Raw genomic sequence first — 20,370 nt, forward strand, 5'->3', positions numbered from 1 at the left:
GAAACCATTCATATTGTCCAGATGACAAATTTTCCAAAAATGTGAAGAACATGATCCAGAAAAGATTCCAAAATTGCTACCTTTGTTTCACAAACAACTAATGAGAAGAGCCCCTCACCCAAAGAGTGATATGTGTCTATGTTACCAGAAGGGGGAAAAGGGAATAGAAGTAGGAACAAAGTGAGAAGTAGAGCTAGAGGGTTTCAGAAGATAATTAACACAAACCCCACTTTCTCTGCCGTATTTTATAGATGAAAAATTGATTAGCAATGCACTAATTTAGTGTCAAGATTTCTTGTCAATATAGAAATGGATACAATAACTAGAATGAAATGAAAAATAGGTCCCCTGGTCATGTTTCTCATTTCTGGTAACCTAGATAGGAAGCTAAGATAAAACCTACGACAAGGGGAATATGCAAACATAAAATTAAGCCATCATTTGAGTCTACGGTGTTATATCCAATAAGTAACCATTGTATAGATACTTAAAAAGATGGTCATTGGGGAAAAAAACTAACCTGTTACCCCTAATTTTGAACCAGGCCTCTGCACACTTCTTGTATGCAACAATGAGATCATCCTTGCAGGAACAACCCAACACAATAGGTGCCCATGCCTCTTGGTTTCTCTCCATTGTAAGATGGAATATTCTACACTCCTTATCAAACCAGCTCCCAATTCTGTCTAATTGCCTTCCTTGATCAGAAGGCACATTCCCTTCTAGTGCCTTCACCTCGAGGTCAAGACCCTTCACAAGATCTACATCATAACTATCAGAAAGGGAACACCTTGCGAGATTTGACATTCCTATAATGTTAGTATCATAAGCATTAGAATAATCATCTTCATCATCATAATTTCCTCCATTTGAAGTATATTGTGAATGCCATGACTAATCATCAACATCGAAATAATCTGGGTGTCTGCACTACCAGCCACACATGGTATGCATGAGATGGGTTCCTCTTGCTCCTCATATGTTGGAACATTTTTGGAGTCATATTTAACTGCAGAAGTTGAATACCTCTCCATGCTAACGTGGAATGGGCTATAAACTTAGGCTTACTAATCAATATGACTGAAAAATCCCTAATATTTCCCCCATTTCTCTTCAGAACTCTTTTTTCTTGCACTTACTTTGTTTATGTTCTTAGGACCACAACCAACAAGAAATACCCCAATAACAACAATTCTCACTATCATTTGCTATTTTTTGGGATGCACCAAATATTATCTAAGAAAATATCAAGCCAAAAGTTGTAACTTTGAGATGGCCTATGAATAACAATGCTCTTTAACACCGGTGATGCCATGTGAGTGAGATGGTAGACGGGGCTCAGTGAAATTCAATGCTGGAGGTATGGAAGATGGTGCTCGATTGACAATCATGAAGGATAAAGGTCCAACCTTCTATAGAGGAGGATGTGAAAACAAAAACTGGAAGGGAGGGCACAGGTATAGCTGAGGGTAGAGAGCTGTAGAAACAGACAGGTAGCGGAAATCATGGGCCTATAATAATTTGGACAGCTGGAAAAATTTTATTGGTTGGAGGAAAAAACACATGGTTAAATGTTATTGGTTGGAAGGGTGAAATCCAAGCTTTCCCATCAGCTGGGGCGAACAATGTTTGGCCACCCCAAGCCAGCAAAGAAAATTCCTATCAGCGTAAATATTGGATGATAAATAGAATCATGACCATTGTAGAAGACTATTGGCAAAGATCAACATCCTCTTATGGATGGAGGGAAAAATTTCCTAAATAAAAACAGGGCTATCATGGGGATACTGAAACACTAGATGAATTATATTCAAAACTCAAAGAGCATCGAATAAAAATCCAAACTATTCTACCTTGCTAGGCCTACAAACATGAAGGAAAATGCAACCTTAAAGGAGCTTGCAATTCACCCATTTTCCTTTTATAGATTCGAAAAGAAAGTATTTGGAAGAAAATATGGAATCTAAAGCTTGGCCAAAAATTACAATCTTGCTCTAGCTCGTAGGTCATGGGGATATTGAAACACTAGATGAATTATATTCAAAACTCAAAGAGCATCCAATAAAAATCCAAACTATTCTACCTTGCGAGGCCTACAAACATGAAGGCAAATGCAACCTTAAAGGAGCTTGCAATTCACCCATTTTCCTTTTACAACTTTGAAAAGAAAATATTTGGAAGAAAATATGGAGTCTAAAGCTTGGCCAAAAATTACAATCTTGCTCTAGCTCGTAGGTCATCAAAACCCCTTAAGCTATGAAAAAATCAAGAAAATAGGATTAATTGGTCCCTTGATCCACCATCTCTCCAAATCTAAGGAAGAAATATTGGACCATATCATTAATGATTTTCAATTTGTATCAAATCTCTATAATAAGGGGGGTGGGACTTTCTAGGAATTCGACATAATAAAAGGAAACAAAACCTTAAGCATCATTGGTTGGATAGATAATTTCTTCAACAATGGAATAGTCAATAGAGCCTAGAAACTTCTATTGATCTTCATACTTTGTTAAAACTAGAAGGAAAGAAGCAAAATGATCTTCGAATCCACATAAAATTCAGTAAGTGATGTTTGGAAGTGGATTATATCTAGTATCAAGGAATCTATTCTACAATTCATCACCTTAGAACTAGCCAGGTATCCTAGAAGAGTCAAGAATCTCAAATACCCTATATCTAAACCCTTAACAAGAACTAAGAGATGGAGGCCCTCAAAATAAGAGAATTTGAAGCCTAGAGTTTTGTTTACCCCCACCCTAGGGCTATTTGAATATTAATTTCATTAGTGCATCAAAGGGAAAACATATCCTAGTATGCTTCGAAGGAGTCATTAGGGTTGCACAAGGAAATGTTATCCACATATATACAAGTTCTATAAGTATGGACACCAATAATGCAATGGAGTTATATTCTATAGAATTTGGCTTGGAGGTAGTAATAAGAAGAATATTACCTAACATCATTCTTGAAGGGGAATCACAGGTAATCATTAGAATGGGATGAAAACTTTATAATGACTCTTCTCCTATGAAAATGTACAAAAGATGAAAACTAGAGGTTGGCTTAGAAATAATAAATAGACTATTATTTCAAATTAAAATATACATAGAGAAGGCAAAAAAGTCATATAAAAGTTGACAAATTAAGGAATTTACATGGGAAACCAAGTCCTAGGCTGATAATGGGATAAATTTCATTGGGAATCTTTTCAAACTATATGTAGTGACCTGATGCAAGAATATTTTCCTACCCTCATGTCAGGTGGGCATTAAGTGGGTTTCATCATGAGGTTGATAGGTGTCTGATTCAAATGGTTTCACACCATTGTGAATGTCTTCAACATATCATCTATGGTCATTTTGTAGTAGAATATGTTGTGTGAGGTTTGGCTAGCCAGGATGGTTGTATGGTCTCAAATGGTGGTGAGCTTATTTGGGTCTGCAAGAATTTCATATACCATCATGAATGAGCAAGAATCCATTATAACAAGTTATGAAAAATTAGTAGTTGAGGTTGGTGGTGGGTGGATTGATGAGGATAAAGGGGAGTTTTGTTTTTTTTTTTCACTTTGGAAAATTCGTAATTTTATTAAGAAGACAAAATTACATTTTGTAGATGCTGAAGAGCATATGAATATGGCCTGTTCCCGTTTTCACAGGAAACAAAATAGACAAAAAATAAAAATAAAAATAACTATTGTTCTTTTCTCCCTTTCTTTTTTTCCACCTTTCTCCAACCTCCAGTGTTGGGAGTGGCCGATACAATGGAAAGCTGATTTTCACTTGTATGAGTGGGAGTGTCTTTGTCAGAATCAGATCCTTCTAATCCATGAGTTCATTTGATGCCAGTTATTTCCATTCCTGTTAGTTGAGATGCTTGGTGCTGCATAGGGTTGCTTGGGACTTCCTCCTCCTTTTGTGTGTTGTTCTAGTCCTGTTGATCCTCCGTTTCTACTTTGTATGTTGTTGTTTCTGCTTTTTTTTCTTCTTCTTCCAAGGGGGCTATATATTTCCATCCTTTTGGTTGTTTCTGTTGCTTCTTGTTCCATTTGGGAGTTTGTCTTGCTTTAGGACATACATTGTGGACGTGTCTTGTTTGTAGACATCCACGACATCAGAAGGTTGTATTTTCGTAGTCTAGTGGTTGTGTCCACTGTGTATTATTAAAATTCAAGTTCATGCTTTCTGGTAGTCCCTCACTAAGATATACCTCAACGCATATCCTGACAAAGGTAAATATCCCCCTTGTAAGTCTGTCCTCATCGATCTTTAGGAATTTTCTCAATACATTCCCTATGGCGATTAATGCATTGTGATGCCAGAAGTGTAACGGGAGGTTGTGCAGCCTAACCCAAATTGGCATCCTTGATACCACCATTGTGTTGGCATCAAATTTCGGGAACCAAGGGGTCATAAATAGTCCTGCATTTCCCCAGAACCATGGTCCCTTATTGAGGATATGTTCCCTTTCCTGTACTGTTTTGAATTTAACTATAAAAAAGCCTTTGGGGCATAAGTATATTTCACAGTGTGGTCACCAAGCACCATAAATCCATTGGTGCAGAACATCAGATTTAGGCCAAAACCCATTAAATCTGTAAATAACTGATTTGGAATAGAGATCTGTGTACAGGTCTTTTACCTCATGCATTTCAATGGTAAGAGCAAGATTCTCAGATTTTTGTTCTACAATGTAGGGCCCTGGAAGCTCAGGCAGTGTTGCAGATTTGGTTTGTGTGTTTTCCTTACCTTTGACTGCTTCCTTGAAGGATCCTGTTCTTTTTGAGCTGGTTCCAGCACATCCACCCCTTAGACACGGGTTAATTATGATGGTCGAGTCTGTGGTGATGCCATAATCATGGAGTGTGAGGTTGTCCTGTAAACTATGGCCTATGCAGATCAGATTTTGTCAGCATGCTAGTATACCGAGGTGGTTCTAGATTTTGTTTCTTAGCTCTTGAATCTTCCTCCATTTCTAGATCCTGTAGTAAACAGTCTTGCCTTCCAGTGTTTTAATGAATATTTGTATCATATCCTCCACATTTGTGTGTGGATCTGCCTGAGGAGGGGCTCGACCTGTTGCCCTTGTGCTCGGATATGTCAGTTCTAAGCATATCGATGCTCTGTCTAGTTCTCTCTTTTCGAGATCTTGTTCTCGATGTGGTGGTAGGTCTGTATAAGGTGTGCCCAGACAGGTGCGCCATACCTTCTCCTGCACTGTCGTGATCATCGTAGAGGGTTCCCCTTTCCCTCTTATCACAAGGTCTGGTAGCTGGTGGTAAACAGGGGAGATTGGTCTATAGACGGCTAGATCTGGCCAGCGTATGAACAAATCTGCCTTCTGGTTGCACACATCGTTTTTCCTTTGGCCTAATCTGTAAGGTGCACCGCGAATCAGATGGGGGGAGGACCTCCATGACCATTGTGGATGTCTTTCTGCCATTGGGCTTTCATACCTTGTTTTCTGGTTCCGGCAAGTGATTGCTTGCTTTCTTGCAACGTTGTTCACAACTACCCAAACGCCCTTGATTCCTAGGTCAGTAGCTTGGAAATCAACCTCGACCGACTGTACTGGAAAATACGTGACAACATATATTAAGCCCAACAATTTCTGTGGTGTAGTCTAGTCCTGATACAGAGGTTCGATTAAATCCTCGAGCCCTCTGTCGTTCTTAGTCTTTTTTGCAGGCTCAGGGATGTCTTTCGGTCGTTTCCAAAGGGAGGCCTCGATGAGTGATCCATTGCAATTTGCTAAGCTCAGCGTGACCAGGTTTGTGCCAAAGCCTGGAATGCATAGTGTTGCAGTGGCGAGGTCTTCTAGTTTGTCTGCAGCCTGTTGGGTTGCTGAGAACTGGTAAACCCTAGCTGCGTGCGTCATTTTGTTCCACCCTCTCTAGTTTCTTCCTTGTCGGTACTTTTCATGGGGAGTATTGTTTTTATGCTCTATGTTGCCAAAACACGTTGCAAAGACTCAAAAAGACTAACCAAAATGTGGCTTTCCCATTTTGCAACTCTGACAGGGTTAATATTTCTTGTTGCATAGTCTTAATATCTTAGAATATTCATATATAGCTTTGTAGATTTAGTATTGTGTCAGTTATTTTTTTTTGCCTGTCACATGGATTTTGTTTCTCTTTAGGGAGCCAACTACTCTAGACCCTTCTCACTCTAGCAAGCCTAACATATTTGGGTTAATAATTAGTAGTTAATTTTATACCATTTTTTAAAAGCTAAAACCCTAGTCTCTTAACCAAACAAATTCTCCATTAGTTTTTTCCATGGAGGTCTTTGGAATGATAAATTTTCCAAGTTAGCCTCTATGATGATTTTTAGTCATGCAACATCTAAAGGGACACCTACTCATATTTCTCACTAGCACCATCTCCTACCTTGACTTATACTTGCATGGGCCAAAATATGCTTTTTGTAAGACCAACTTTTCTTTCTACCTATTATTTTCATAGTGCCAAAATGTCTACTTGCATTATAAAATGCATACCATGTACATAAATTGAAAACCTAATGGATGATAAGGAAAATAAGATATACTATATGTCGTGAAACATTATATTCCATATTTAGAATGCACACTAAGGTGTCAAAATTGCATTCCAAGTGGCCAAATTGCATTTCGGAGGTTAAAATCTGTGTTATAGCCTAACCTGCTTGCACACAACCTCCTGCATATGTACCTATGGAGAAGTCATAAAATATAGTGCTATATTATTTCTGCGTATGCATCTTCCTATACTTTCATAATTCTAATTTACACCTTCAAGTGAGGGTACTAACTCTACCAAAACAATTTCATTGATTTACCTTGTCTTTTGCTAAGTGCAAGTAGTCTTTACTATTTAGTATCATGCATGTTGAGGGCTCACTGATGATCAAAATTGTGATTTTCAAATTTTTGTGTGGTTCTTAGAACATTATTGATATTTTTACATCATTAGAGTTTCACTTCCAATCCAAGAAACCACTACTGTGTAAAAATATCGTGAAACTGCCAAATTACACAACATGACAAATCAGGTTAGGGTGTCTTCAAAATTTTATACGCCAAAACATACATGAGCACATATGTTGAAATATAGAGTTTTATATCTAGCTTATCTTATGGCCTACAATCCTACACAGTCAAATTCCCAAGAACAATCTCCAATTGTTAGTTATTAAGCATCAACCATAGCAATTTGTTTCGTTTGGCACTTTTCTCCAACTCTAGAAACACAAGCAGGCTTAAAATAAATTGCATTAATTGGTAATACATTACTTGCAAAATTTTAGTGCTTCTTCTAATTTGATAGTATTGATAAGCCCAATAATCAAATAATTGTAAGTAATTGAATTAGGAGAGTTTCCCTTCTTCACCATCTTATCCAATGCTCCAAAGGCCTCATCAACTTTTCCTTTTGTGTAGAGGGAATTGATAAGAGTAGTGAAGGTAATCACGTCTGGCACACACCTTGATGTCTCCAAAAATCACTTCCTTGTGGATTAGAGTATAGTATGTGACAGAATCACTCCTGCATTTGCTTCTCCTCATTTCACTTAGCAATTCCCTTGCCTCATTCAATATGCCAACATTCCAAGGAGAATCCATCAATTCAGTGAAGGCCATGACATCCAATTCACATCCCTCTATCTTCATTTGTCTCAATATCACACATTCTTCATCCACTGTCCCAGCTCTCCCTAGAACTTTGATGTAGATTGTGAAGGTGTAAACATTGGGCTTCAAGCCCAACCTTTGATTTCTATAAAAAGTTTGGATACCTATTTGTTTCTCCCTTTTTCCCCGAGGAACTCATAAGCGTCGAATATCATTTCATGATGGGTAGAAGTCTTCTGATATCATCTTCTTGTATACATCCATGGACTCTATCTGAAATATAGATTTTAACAGTAGAGTTATCATACCATTGTATGACATGTTATTTAGCACAAAACCAGATCCTTTCATCTCTTCCAGAGCTAGAGAAGCTTACTAGATAACTCGTCTGAACCTAAAGACCCAAAAAAATTGTTCTAAAAGTGATCCAATTGGATCATTAAAAAGTCAGGGGCTTACAATGTTTTTTCTCCATTAGATCGAGAATTTCTATCATTGAATTGAACATGTGGGTTGATCCCATAATTTCTTTCATAGAATTGTACGCCTTTGTGTGGTGCATGAATTTTGGTTTATGAGCTACCCATGTGAAGAAAGCTAGTGCTTGTTTCAGATCTGTATATGATTTCAGAACTTTTGCAACATGGTGTGAAGTCAACTCTCCCTACTGTATAAACATGTGGGAAACATCAAGACTTTTATAAATCAGCCCAAATCTTGAAGTTGTTTTAGTGGTCTTTTATTTGTTTGAGGCTCCATTGCACACAACATTCTGGCAAGAACAGGCCACTAAAGTAGATACTTTGAAAGGTGAAAACCATTTTCCTCTTCTTCCTTCCCTAGTAAAAGTAAAGGCCACCTATACATATCTTATATCGCATACTCCAAGTGCACATAACTCCATTGTTTTAGCCTTCTATTCCTCGACTCCAACCATATAGTCAACGAAACTCAATCTTTGCTCTCTTGTCATGCTAATGTAAGGGGATACTACCAACTAAACAATAGCAACCTATTATTGTGTGCTTGACAGTCAATTCTTTTTCCCAAGACCCTATATTAGAGTGATGTCATTTTCTCGAGTCTACGCCCTAAATGTGAGGGTGATGACCATTTCTTCCATGTTCTAGAACTTCTAGGAACATATATGTAACTTTAGTGCATTATCCCTATGAATAACACCCTCATAACTGTACTTGGAAATTGAGTGAAGATAGTAACCAATTGCCTTTATTAGAGTGGATCAGGGGTGTGTTACAAATTTTGTCCTTGTTATGTTGAAAGGTAACAGAGGCATGGTCAACCACCTTAGCTTATGATTTTATGCATATTTTTCCAGTTGGATTCAAAGCCCAACCCACCCACACAACAAAGCCTAGGACATCCACCTTAGCTAATGAGTTCTATTTTTTTGCCAACAATATTTGAATCCCTAAACCCACTAGTTTAGAAATTCCCCCCAAACAAACAAGACTTCAAACACCACTCAATTTTACAATTTGTATCCAAATTCTAATATTTAGTTGTGCATAATTTTGTTTTCTGTGATTAAAACATAGTAATATTAAACAAATTGAAACCCACACAAATGTTCAAAATGCAGAGCATATATACACACAATTTTTTCTTCATGAGGATGCGCATAGCATGTGCTTTGAGAGAGTTATGAGAAGGATCATTCAAAATGTAGAGAATATATACATACATTTTTTTCTTCTTGAGGATGCACATAGCCTGTGCTTTGAGAGCGTGATGAGAAGGAAAAGCTCAAACCTTCCTTTGTATATCCAAATATTCATGTCCAATTTCTTCATATCTTTGTTAATCACATCGCCTCTCTTGTCCATCTACCACAAACAAAAAAATAATTTACGCGATAGATTATCATAGATACTTAGTATGATCATCCATGGCAGCTACATTAAACAAGTGATAATTTCTTAAATGCTTACCTTCTCATAAACCTCTTCCATAGATGGGGGAGGATGGGTGGTCTTGTTCTTCTTGAAACTGAATAATTTCTTCATCATCTGCGCTTGATTCGAAGTACTCTCACCACTTCATCATCTTTTCCTGAGTCAAACTATGCAATGCAAGAGAGTTAAGGCTCCCCTTCTGCACCTCTTCTCTATTGTGTTGTTAACGGAGCGGTGTCTGAAGATCAAGAAGGTCATATACTAATTGTTCAAAAAGGTTAGAAGCCAAGGATTCTTGTTTGCTCTTACATGATCTCTTAATGATGACAATGCATGGATCATTGATATTGGAGCATAGAGACACATGGCATGGTAAAATAAACAACTTCATACACTATCAAAGGAGCCATCTTCTCATGCAGTGGGATTTGGTGACAACAAAATCTATGTTGTTAGAGGCCTGGGATGAACATCTTTGAAGGTGGATAATGAATTGAAGTTGCATCTCAACAACATTCTATATGTTCTACGTTTGAAAATTAATTTTATTTCTATATCTTTTTTAGAAGATAAAGGGGAAAGAATTTCTTTTATTCATGTAAAAGTATTAGTTTTTGGAAAGTACTCTAGCATTGATAAATCTAGGGTTACTGGAGTTCATGAAGGAAGTCTTTATAGAGTCATTACACCACCTCCTCAAGCTCTGGTTCATATGGAAATAAGTTCCATTGAGCTATGGCATAGGAGGTATGGTCATCTACATTATAATATCATCCCTACTCTTAGTCAATTGGTTCATGGTATTCCTAATATGAAGTTGGATCATGAAGGTGTGTGAAAGTGATGCTCTTTGGGACAACATACAAGAAATCCATTTCACAATAGTGAAAATCGATCTAAAGAGATATTAGACCTCATCCATTCTGGTGTGTGTGGGCCCATGTCTAACAAATCACTTAGAGGTCATCTCTACTATGTAACATTCATTGATGACCATTCTAGAAAGACATGGATCTACCTCCTCAAAACAAAAGATGAAGTCATTATATTAGTCAAAGTCCCCATTGTGGACTCCTAGGATAATATTGAGTCTATAGAGTCATTGTACATTCAAAGAGACTTGCTTGGGCTTTTGAATCATGTAAAAATGTTAAATATTGAGTCAAATATGATTTATGTATCCTCCACACCAAGTCAGCATAACGACCCTATTTCAACCTACAAGAAGCATATAAATACAAGCTATAAAGTCATTTGGAGCATCACATCTCAAGCTAGTTTGATATCTCAAGAGTAGTCGGGGAAGCGTGAAGCCTGTTGTTGGGAAGCCAAAGGAAGTGCGAGTTTGGGGATGTCTAAGGAGAAGAAGAAAATTTAACTTTTGGTGCCTCTCTCTCTTTGTTTTGTGCCCTAGATTGGGAGATAAAAGTCTTCCAAGTTTCACTGTTGCTGGAAGATGTTGCCGAGTCGAAGTTGCTGGAAAGGGGTTGTAGATATGGGAGGCTAACTTGGTGTGGAGGGAAGGTCACATATTTGTCTAGGGTGAAGAGTCTCAAAGAATACTATTGAAAGAAAGAATTTTCTTGACTGGGTTTTCCCCTCGAGGGAGGTTTTTCCTTGGCATAGTGCCTACATCTTGTGTCTCTTGTTTTGTGATCTTCATACACACATAATATGGTAATTGCTTGATGAAATACAAGATAATAAAGAAGTAAACGAAGCCAACACACTCACAAGTAATTATCAGTAAAGGAGAATCAAACCCTAATATAACTACTTTGATTTTCCAACATGATGTACATTAATTTTAAAGTAATTAGATTAATGTTGTAGATTGATTTCAATGTAAGGAAAAAAATATTAACGAGGTGCATTGATTTCTGTGTTATAGTACTCCAACCATAAATAAAATACTTGATTTTTCATTTTAAATAAAATGTTCACTTACCTGAACTGTTTGCTTCTTTAAACAATAAACTATTTGTAATTGATTGCTTTCTTATTATTCTCATTTTCCATCATTCAACATTGTAAGTCACTTTGCATTCATATGAGGTAATAGAAAAAAATCACCATTGAAACTTACTTTGGATTTTAACACTTCATAAGTCTTAAGCATTGAATTTGGAGAAAGCTTTATTTCATCATTTTCACCATTCATGTTATTAAGTGTCTATCATCTCAATAAACTGAGGTAATTGAGTAAGTTTAAAATTAAAATGATAGGATTAATCTTGGACACATTTAGCAAATTTAAAATGATCAAAATAATTATACATTCAACAAATTTTTGTATGACCACACATGACTAAAACCAGGCTAGACCCATCTTAACCCTAGATCTATCAAGCGCTGAGAGGGATCGAACCTCTTGAGGTTCAAAACTTTCCTCAAGTTTTGCATTAAAAAAAGATGTTTTCACCTCGAGATATTTGATCCCTCTCGTTGCTTGATAGATCTAGGGTTAAAATGGATCTAGGCTAGTGATAAGATTTGTATATTTTATTAAAAATAAGTATGAAAATATTGGTTTTTGATTATTATTTTTAATGTAAAGCTTATATATATATATATATATATATATATATATATATATATATATATATATATATATATATTAAAAAAATGTTTTTTTTTTTTTCTAAAGGAGTTAGGTGCATCACACATCTTGTAATTAGAGAGGGATCTTATTCATGTGATGCAAATAGATTACGACTTCTAATACTATAATCTTTAGGTGTATTGTACATCCTCTATGTATGGCATATGGGTTGGAGAAGATCTAAATGAGTGATGTCACAATGATTTAACAATACAATTTAACACCAACTAATCTACATCTTTAAGGGTTATGAAATAATATAATTAACTAAGCCATATAAGTTAAATGATTAATAAACATAGATAGACTTAGGACACTCATGCAAGAAAGAAAGACAATGTGTTAATAAAGTTGGAAGAATTCAAATCTTAAGGTTGGAAATCATATATGTGGCTAAAAAACCTTTTCATAATAAATATAATCATAACTCCCCACCTAGAAATTGCAAATTAATAAATTTAATTACAACATTTCATTTGTTTCTTATTAAATCAATGATACATATAATATATGTAATTAAAAAAAAAAATCTAAAATCCAACAAACTTTTTTTGACATAGTAATGAGACAATTATATAAAAATGTATAAATATTTATTTTGATAGGCGTGTCTATCTATTTTTAGTTCAGTTATCAATAATTATTAGGTGGATTGTAGGGATTTAGCCTCCACAAAGTATTATAGAATATTTTTAGTAGTGGTAACATATCAAAGGTTAACATTTATCACAAAAGGAGTTATGCTATTTCTACCCTTTTAATTAAATTGATTAATTAACAAACAAAATCATATGAATGTGAGTTATGGTCTTTTGACATCTAGTACAGTAAGCCATGCTATTGTCAAAATCATATTTACATGTTAATAATCTCCATGGTAGCCCAAGGGGGTCAAATTCAATCGTGGAAAGGTGAGGAGTTTTTCACCCTTGGGCAAGGTTCAATTCCCACAAGAGCTTCCCACGAGTCAGTAGGGCACCTTGAGGTAGTGGTAGAATAATATTAAATGAGTTTGTGACCCGTGCACACAAAAGTAAGTGCAGATCTTAGGTTCAAACCTCATGGGGAGGGGTTGAGGATGGAAGCACTCCTCGCTAGGTTGATCATAATAGTGACTCTAGCCTAAGCTTAGCCTAGTTAGAGAAGCCACTCACCACTAGCTTAGTGGTTGTGGCCTAAGCTTAGCCTAGCCACACAAAAAAAAAATCTTCATGGTAAAGTAGGGGTGAATCTCCATGGTATCCAATGGCATCCCACTATGAGTTGATTATTCTTCGTATACCCAATAAATATGGTGGCTTTGGCCTAGGCTTAAAAAACCAATCTTCACGGTAAAGTAGGGGTGAATCTCCATGGTATCCAATAACATTACACTATAGGTTGATTATTCTTATTACATCCAATAAATAGGATGACTCTCGCTTAGGCTTAATCTTAACCTAGTCACAAAAGAAAAAAACTTCATGATAAAGTAAAGATGGACCTTCATAATTAAAACATTACTTGTATTTTTAATATATATATATGTTTAATTCATATATTAATTTTTAATAATAATAATAATAATTATAATAAAATTGTTATAATTGAATTGATTTTTATGATATTTTAAATCATAGTAATGAGATTAAAGATAGTATTTTGATGTCAATTAAGTTTTGCAAATTGACTAATTTATATAATTCCCTATTTATATTTAAAAGATAAAAATATTTAACAATTAATAGTATTAAAATATTTAAAGTTTAAATATTATATAATTGGTTGATTTGATGATTTCAAATATATATAAGAGATTTTTATGTATTTTATGTTTCTTTTCATTATAAAGAATGTTAAAATCAAATTTCATTAAGTTAAATACTCATTGAAAATTTAAATAATATATACTTAAGCCAAAATTCTTTAAAAAACAATTAAAAAATCCTCTTACTACAAGTTTCACCGAGCCTTATGCTTAAGGAAGTGATCGTTGGTGACTAATTTGTATAATGTCATTATTGTGGGTAATATTAAAGTTATATATCTGTGATTTTACATAAAATATTTGATGGTGGTTAATGTCCACTAAGATCAAATTGGTCTATCAGACCTATAATTTTCTTAGTTTCTAATTGTATGGCTCCTCGTCTTTCTTGGTGAGATTGACGTTGTAGCTTTCTTTTTTTTCTCTACAGTCTTCCAACTTTCTTTATCTTGCATCTCCTTCATCTCTTCTGGTTCTTGGGACATTGGTGTCTTAGCTTCACAATCTAATGTGTTCGTCCTTTTGAAGATAGTTGGAGAAGAAGTTTGGTCTAGGAGATTTGCTTTGCTGTTAAATGAATATTTATTTTGTGCGGTATTTGAGTCCTCATAACTCTTGATGCTTGAGGGGTTGTCAAGTTCACTTTTTTGTTGTTGGGCGGGGCTTTCCCCCTGCTTGTCTTGAGAGTTGTTTCTTTCTTGGCCGATTTCTTGTGATTCAGAGTTTTCTTGAGAGTATTCCTCTTTGATGACAGTGTAGTGTTCTTTTTGTGCTCCTTCCCACCATGTAGATCTGTGGTGATTTTTTCTAGCAGAATTTTTCTGGCCTGTCTCAAAGCAGGATCAACATCTGAAGAGGACACTTTCATAATCGAGTTTCTGGTTCCACACATAGTCTTTGCTTGTTAGGTGTATTTTAGCTAGAAATCTGGCGCTGAAGTCCATTTCCACACAGATGTGTGCATTGGTGGTTCTGGCATATTCCTCTGTTTTTGGGCACTTGCAGTAAAATTTTCCAATTGTATTTCCAATGGCTTTTAGCGAAGAGAAATTCCATAGATGCAAGTAGGTTTTGCAATCTCACCCAAACTGGTGTTGAGGTTATGACTGTTGTTGAGGGATCGAATGATGGGTTACATGGCCTCATGAATAGGTCTGATTTTCCCCAAAACCAAGGGTCGGAATCTAGAATACATTGTCTGCTTTTAGGGTTTTCAAAATCTACTATAAAGAAACCGCTAGCACACAGGTAGATATTAATTGCATCAGGAATTAGAGGCTTCCATACCTCCGAGATCCAACTGTGTAGAGTTATCAGCCGCGGCCAAAAACCATTGAATCGACAGATTAGGGCACTTTCAGAGAATTTCAGAGCCTCATCGAGTGAAGCCTGGACCACCTGGACAGTGGGAGCTGGGGCTTCACTGACGATATGGGTCGGAGCTTGCCCCCTAGAGGCGGACACAACTGAGCCAACAACGACTTTCGTGAAGCTGGGAGCCATCTGGAGAATGCTCTCCTGCTGAGTATAAAAGATTTCCGAAGAGAAGGCCACAAGAGATTGCCGAAGAGAAGTGAAAAGCCGCATATCTATAAAGAAGAGGTGCATATCTATAAACTGTAGAAGGCCCAATCAATGAGAAGAGAAGTGAAGAGCCGCAAATCTATATAACAACTTGGTTACACATTACCATTTATATTATATTTCATAAGAGCTTCAGATCTGGAATTCGGAAGAGCCGTAGATATGCTCATGCAGAGACAACACGAAAGACCGCAGCGCAGATTTGCTCATGCAGAGACGGAAGATCTGCTCTGCAAATGATTTTTGGAGATCAAGAGCTGCAGATCTAGAGACTATTTATATAAATAAAATCTGTGGCGTGACCTCCCGCTCTTTACTCGAGTCTTCTTATTCTATGAGATTTGATACCTCGTCATTTGACTTTATATATTGATCGAGCACATGCGTCCAAAGCTCTATCTGCCACTGCATCAATTAGCCAACTGCCTTTTCCTGCACCAAATATAACCAGATCCGGTTTCTTCACATGTAAATCTTTCTGCACTAAAACTCTTCAGTGCAGATCTAGGTTCTTCACATGCATATCTAACCAAATCTACGGTGATCTCACATATACATGCAGATCTTTCCAATAACTAAGTTGTACACAACACCAAGAGCCGCAGATCTGCTCATGTAGAGACGGAAGAAACCGTAAGAATAAAAATAAAAAATAAAAAAACACCTCCAATAGCTAATAGCTCACAGATCTGGGTTCTTCACATGTATATCTAACCAAATCTACAGTGATATACATGCAGATCTCTCCAATAACTAAACTGTACGCAGTAGAAAAGAGCCGCAAGTCTAACCAACTGCGTTTTCCTGCACCAAATCTAACCAGATCCGGTTTCTTCACATGTAAGTCTGTCTGCACTAAAACTCTTCAGTGCACATCTGGGTTCTTCACATGCATATCTAACCAAATCTACGGTGATCTGACATATACATGCAGATCTGTCCAGTAACTAAGTTGTACACAGCACCAAGAGCCGCATATATGCTCATGTAGAGACGGAAGAAACCGTAAGAATAAAAATAAAAAAATATAAAAACACCTCCAATAGCTAATAGCTCACAGATCCGGGTTCTTCACATGTATATCTAACCAAATCTACAGTGATATACATGCAGATCTGTCCAATAACTAAACTGTACGCAGTAGCAAAGAGCCGCAAGTCTGGAACCGCAAATCATGAGCCACAAAGAGGGAAGGAACCACAGATCTCGAGCTGCAGAGATGGTAATATCTGGAGCCGCAGAGATGGTAATAGCCGCAGACACGACCCAATATTATAGGTCTGTTATAAATGCAAATATTGAGCAGTATTTATTATAGGTTTGTTATAAATGAAAAGTAAATGGAGTTGTCTAACGAGGCGGAGGAATTGTTTGGACGGCCAAAAGTGGTTGGAATCTCGACAAAATTTTTAAAAAAAATCTTGTAGAGGTAGTGTTTGAATCGTGTTTTTGATGGTGGAAATGGATTCAACACCATCAAAAACTTGTAGGACACCCAAAATTTTTGAAGTTTAACAATTATAACTTGGATTTACAAAAATCCTTGCGAGATTTTCTCTAAATATGACCGGAATTTCCATAACTTTCCGGGGAACTCTTCCGCCTCGCTAGACTACGCGTAACACTCAGCAGTGTCACAAATACCAGTATTCCTGATTTTAGACAGAGATTTATTTATAGAAGCTAGTAATATTCCTATTTTGATAATAGTTTTATTTATGAGAGTGTGAGATGGGTCACAACAACCAAGGTGCGAGCTTCATGGAAAACCCAAATTTGAAGGTCAATCCTCAATATTATTACATCCTTGTTCTAATGAAAATATTGAGAAAGAGTTTAGTAACTTTCTATATTTTCATGAGATTTTTTTTACTCGGCAATTTAATTAATAAAAAAATAATTTTTTTAATTGAAATTTAGTTATATAATTTCATGTGATATTAAATGATATTATGATTTTTTGGATTTAAATTATGTTTTTGAGTGAATTTTAAGTAGAGTATTAAAATTTTGTAAATTAAATAATTTAATTTTAATTTTTAATTTATTAAAAAAATATGAAAAAAATTCATTTTATCTATTAATTACACTTGGTGGTTGGACAAAGATAGTCCTTTAAATGTAGACCAAGACAGCAATACAATTGGCTAAGTGTATGGAAGGCTTGGACTTTCAGGTAGTCCAAAGGGCTCTCCGTGTGGGACTACCAACATCACTAAGCTAGTCTTTTTTTTAGGCTTGTTTCCGAGAAACTGAGGCTTTTTTTTAGCTTAGTAGGAACTACATCTTCATCATGTCTAATATATCACCTCAATAGGGCTGAAAATTGAACGAGTGACTTCACATCAAGGAGTGCCTTAACAGATCACCCCATTCACATCAAGGAGAGTTCAACCAAGCACCACTTTCTATCCAAGACCAAGACTAGTGGACAAATCGCACTATTTTTTATAAAAGCGTAAAAAATGTTTTAAAATTTTTGTGATGGACAACTAGTTGGTTTTCAAAATTCAAATCTAAAATACCCATCATATTTAATGGTTTCTGCAATTATAATGCCATTTTTAATCATTTTAATGTTGATAAGCAAAAAGAGTAAGCATCAAATTCCATTCCTGCTCACCACCATGAAGGGTTGGAATTTCAAAACAAAATTACCTATAAAATTTGACATTTTCATACTTACTCCATAAATTTCCACAATTGGAATTAAAAATACTTAACAATTTTACAATTTATTTGTAACTAAAAAGAGTTAACAATTTTACAATTTATTTTCACTGTATTAACTATATTTAAAAAATAAATCAACTAATAACAAACTATTTGCCTATCAAATTCCATGCTTAATTACCTTGTAATTTGCTAGATATAGCCCATACCTGGCATCTACCTCATCCTTTGCTAGCTGTAGCCCATATCACATGTATAGTTGTGAACAGGTGAAACTTTTTATTGGTGAATTAGTATAGTAGAGAACCGGTGAAAGTTTTGACTGAGATGCACATGTATGCGCGCACATCTTGTCTTATGCTCGATTGCGTGTGGAATTGTAAACCATATATGATTCAGACCATGACATGTCCATGTGAGTTTAAGAAAACGCGTCAAATCATAGCAGGTAGGAAAGAAACTGGCATTTGCTTTTATTGGACGTTGGGTTTCATATCAGCGCGCTTTGACCAGCGCTAATGGTGTATATGTATCGCTGCACTCCATCCATTTCTTTCATTACAATCTTCCCTACAAGTTCTCTGCGTCTGAAATTCCAATAGATCTGCTCCCTCACACTCCGTATCGACCGTCTGAAACTGCCCGTCACTCTGTATTTCTAGATTTTTTTTATTGACAATGGCCTCTTCCCTTTCCGTCGCTGCATCAAACTCTACCGCTGGTGATTCCATGTATGCCGTCGTGAATTATCTCTACCCGCGCCGTCCCTTTTTACATGCACTGAGAACCATCAAGGATAAGCAGGAATTACAAGAAGGGGGGAATTTAACTCCTCGAATAAAACGCATCAGGTTGGAAAGGTTCAGGCAGTAGAGATCGTCGGCTTGGGCGGAGTAGGAAAATCAACGTTCCCAAAAGATCTCTTCGATCTGAAGAGTTCAAATTACACCTTGTCTTGCTTCTTATTTGATGTCAAAGGTAAAAGCCCTTTGCTTCATTTATCAAGCAAACTTCTTAAGAGCTTGACTGGGTCAGATCTGCTAAGAGGCCTTATTGATGAAGGTATAGAGAAACTCAAAAGGTATCTTTCATCTTCTGACGCTTTAATAGTTCTAGATGATGTAAATCAAATGGATTAATTTGATGCAGTTTGAAGCTATGAATCTTTAGTAGATCAGTTCTTAGAGGGATTTGGTGGATTGCTTTAATTTTTTAGAAAGTTTGGGGTATTTCTTGATGGGAATACCAATTCCATTTACTTCATGTGATACTTTCCATTGAGATACACCAAAGACTTCAAATCAGTTATGAGGCCGTCAAAAGATAGAATCAAGAGATATTTTTAGACATTCGAGAGATATTCTTAGATATTTCCTGTAGTATTAGGGGAGAAAACAGGGATATGGCGATAATAATATGGGAACGGATCGGGCTGGAAGTCTTTGCTGAAGTTTCAAAATAGACGAGAAAGTGTCTTGTGGAGGTGGATAGTGAAAATGATATGCAGATGAATCATCATCTTAAAGATTTGGGAAGAAATATTAAGAAAGTTTCAACATCGTCTTGTTGGTTTTGACACAACAGAGAACGCTCATGATTTGTTGCAGCAAACATATGTAGTCAATCTTTCAATCTTCTATACTCTATTCAATAGTGGTAGTGCAGCGATCAAGATGCTCCAGAATAAATTGCATCCCATGCTACAAAATGTGGAAATTGTAATTGCTCGGTGTTGAAGATAGTTTCCTGGAACGGCGGCACTCACCAAATCTCATATGGTTTTGCTTTGCTTTCCCTGCCCTACCCTGCATTCTTGAATTCCAATGAAGAAGCTAAGGGTTTTAGTGGTGAGCACAATGGAAATGGAAACATTTAGTTAAATTTTGTGTTCTTTTGCTATCAATATGTCACCTTAACATCTGGAAAGAAATTGAAAAATTATCCATATCTTTACAAGTGAATACATTCTTTGTATTGCTGCAATTATTTAGCCACGTCATTCTTTATACTGCTGCAAAGATTTAGCCACATCAAGTGAAACCCTTGGAATTGGAAATATCAACACACTTTAAAAAATAGATCTTTTTGGTTGTAAGTTAACTGAAACACATCAATTGTTCTGGGAAAAGTATGTGGATACAAGTTATAAGACATTTGGCAAGTGCCATTGGAAAGCTTAAGCGATTTGGAAGTCTAGGAGATAGGAAGCTCTTTGCTGTACACGCTACATATAA

General features: G+C 36.1%; 1 pseudogene; it reads right to left on the bottom strand.

Moving 5' to 3' along the window:
* Positions 1-447: 447 nt before the first annotated feature.
* Positions 448-1,034, bottom strand: LOC149211535 (uncharacterized; annotated as a pseudogene).
* Positions 1,035-20,370: the final 19,336 nt, after the last annotated feature.

Source organism: Pinus tabuliformis, chromosome 1_1 (genome assembly GCF_031772625.1).
Source record: "Pinus tabuliformis cultivar Carrire ecotype Pingquan chromosome 1_1, CPIR1, whole genome shotgun sequence".
NCBI classification, from domain to species: domain Eukaryota; kingdom Viridiplantae; phylum Streptophyta; class Pinopsida; order Pinales; family Pinaceae; genus Pinus; species Pinus tabuliformis.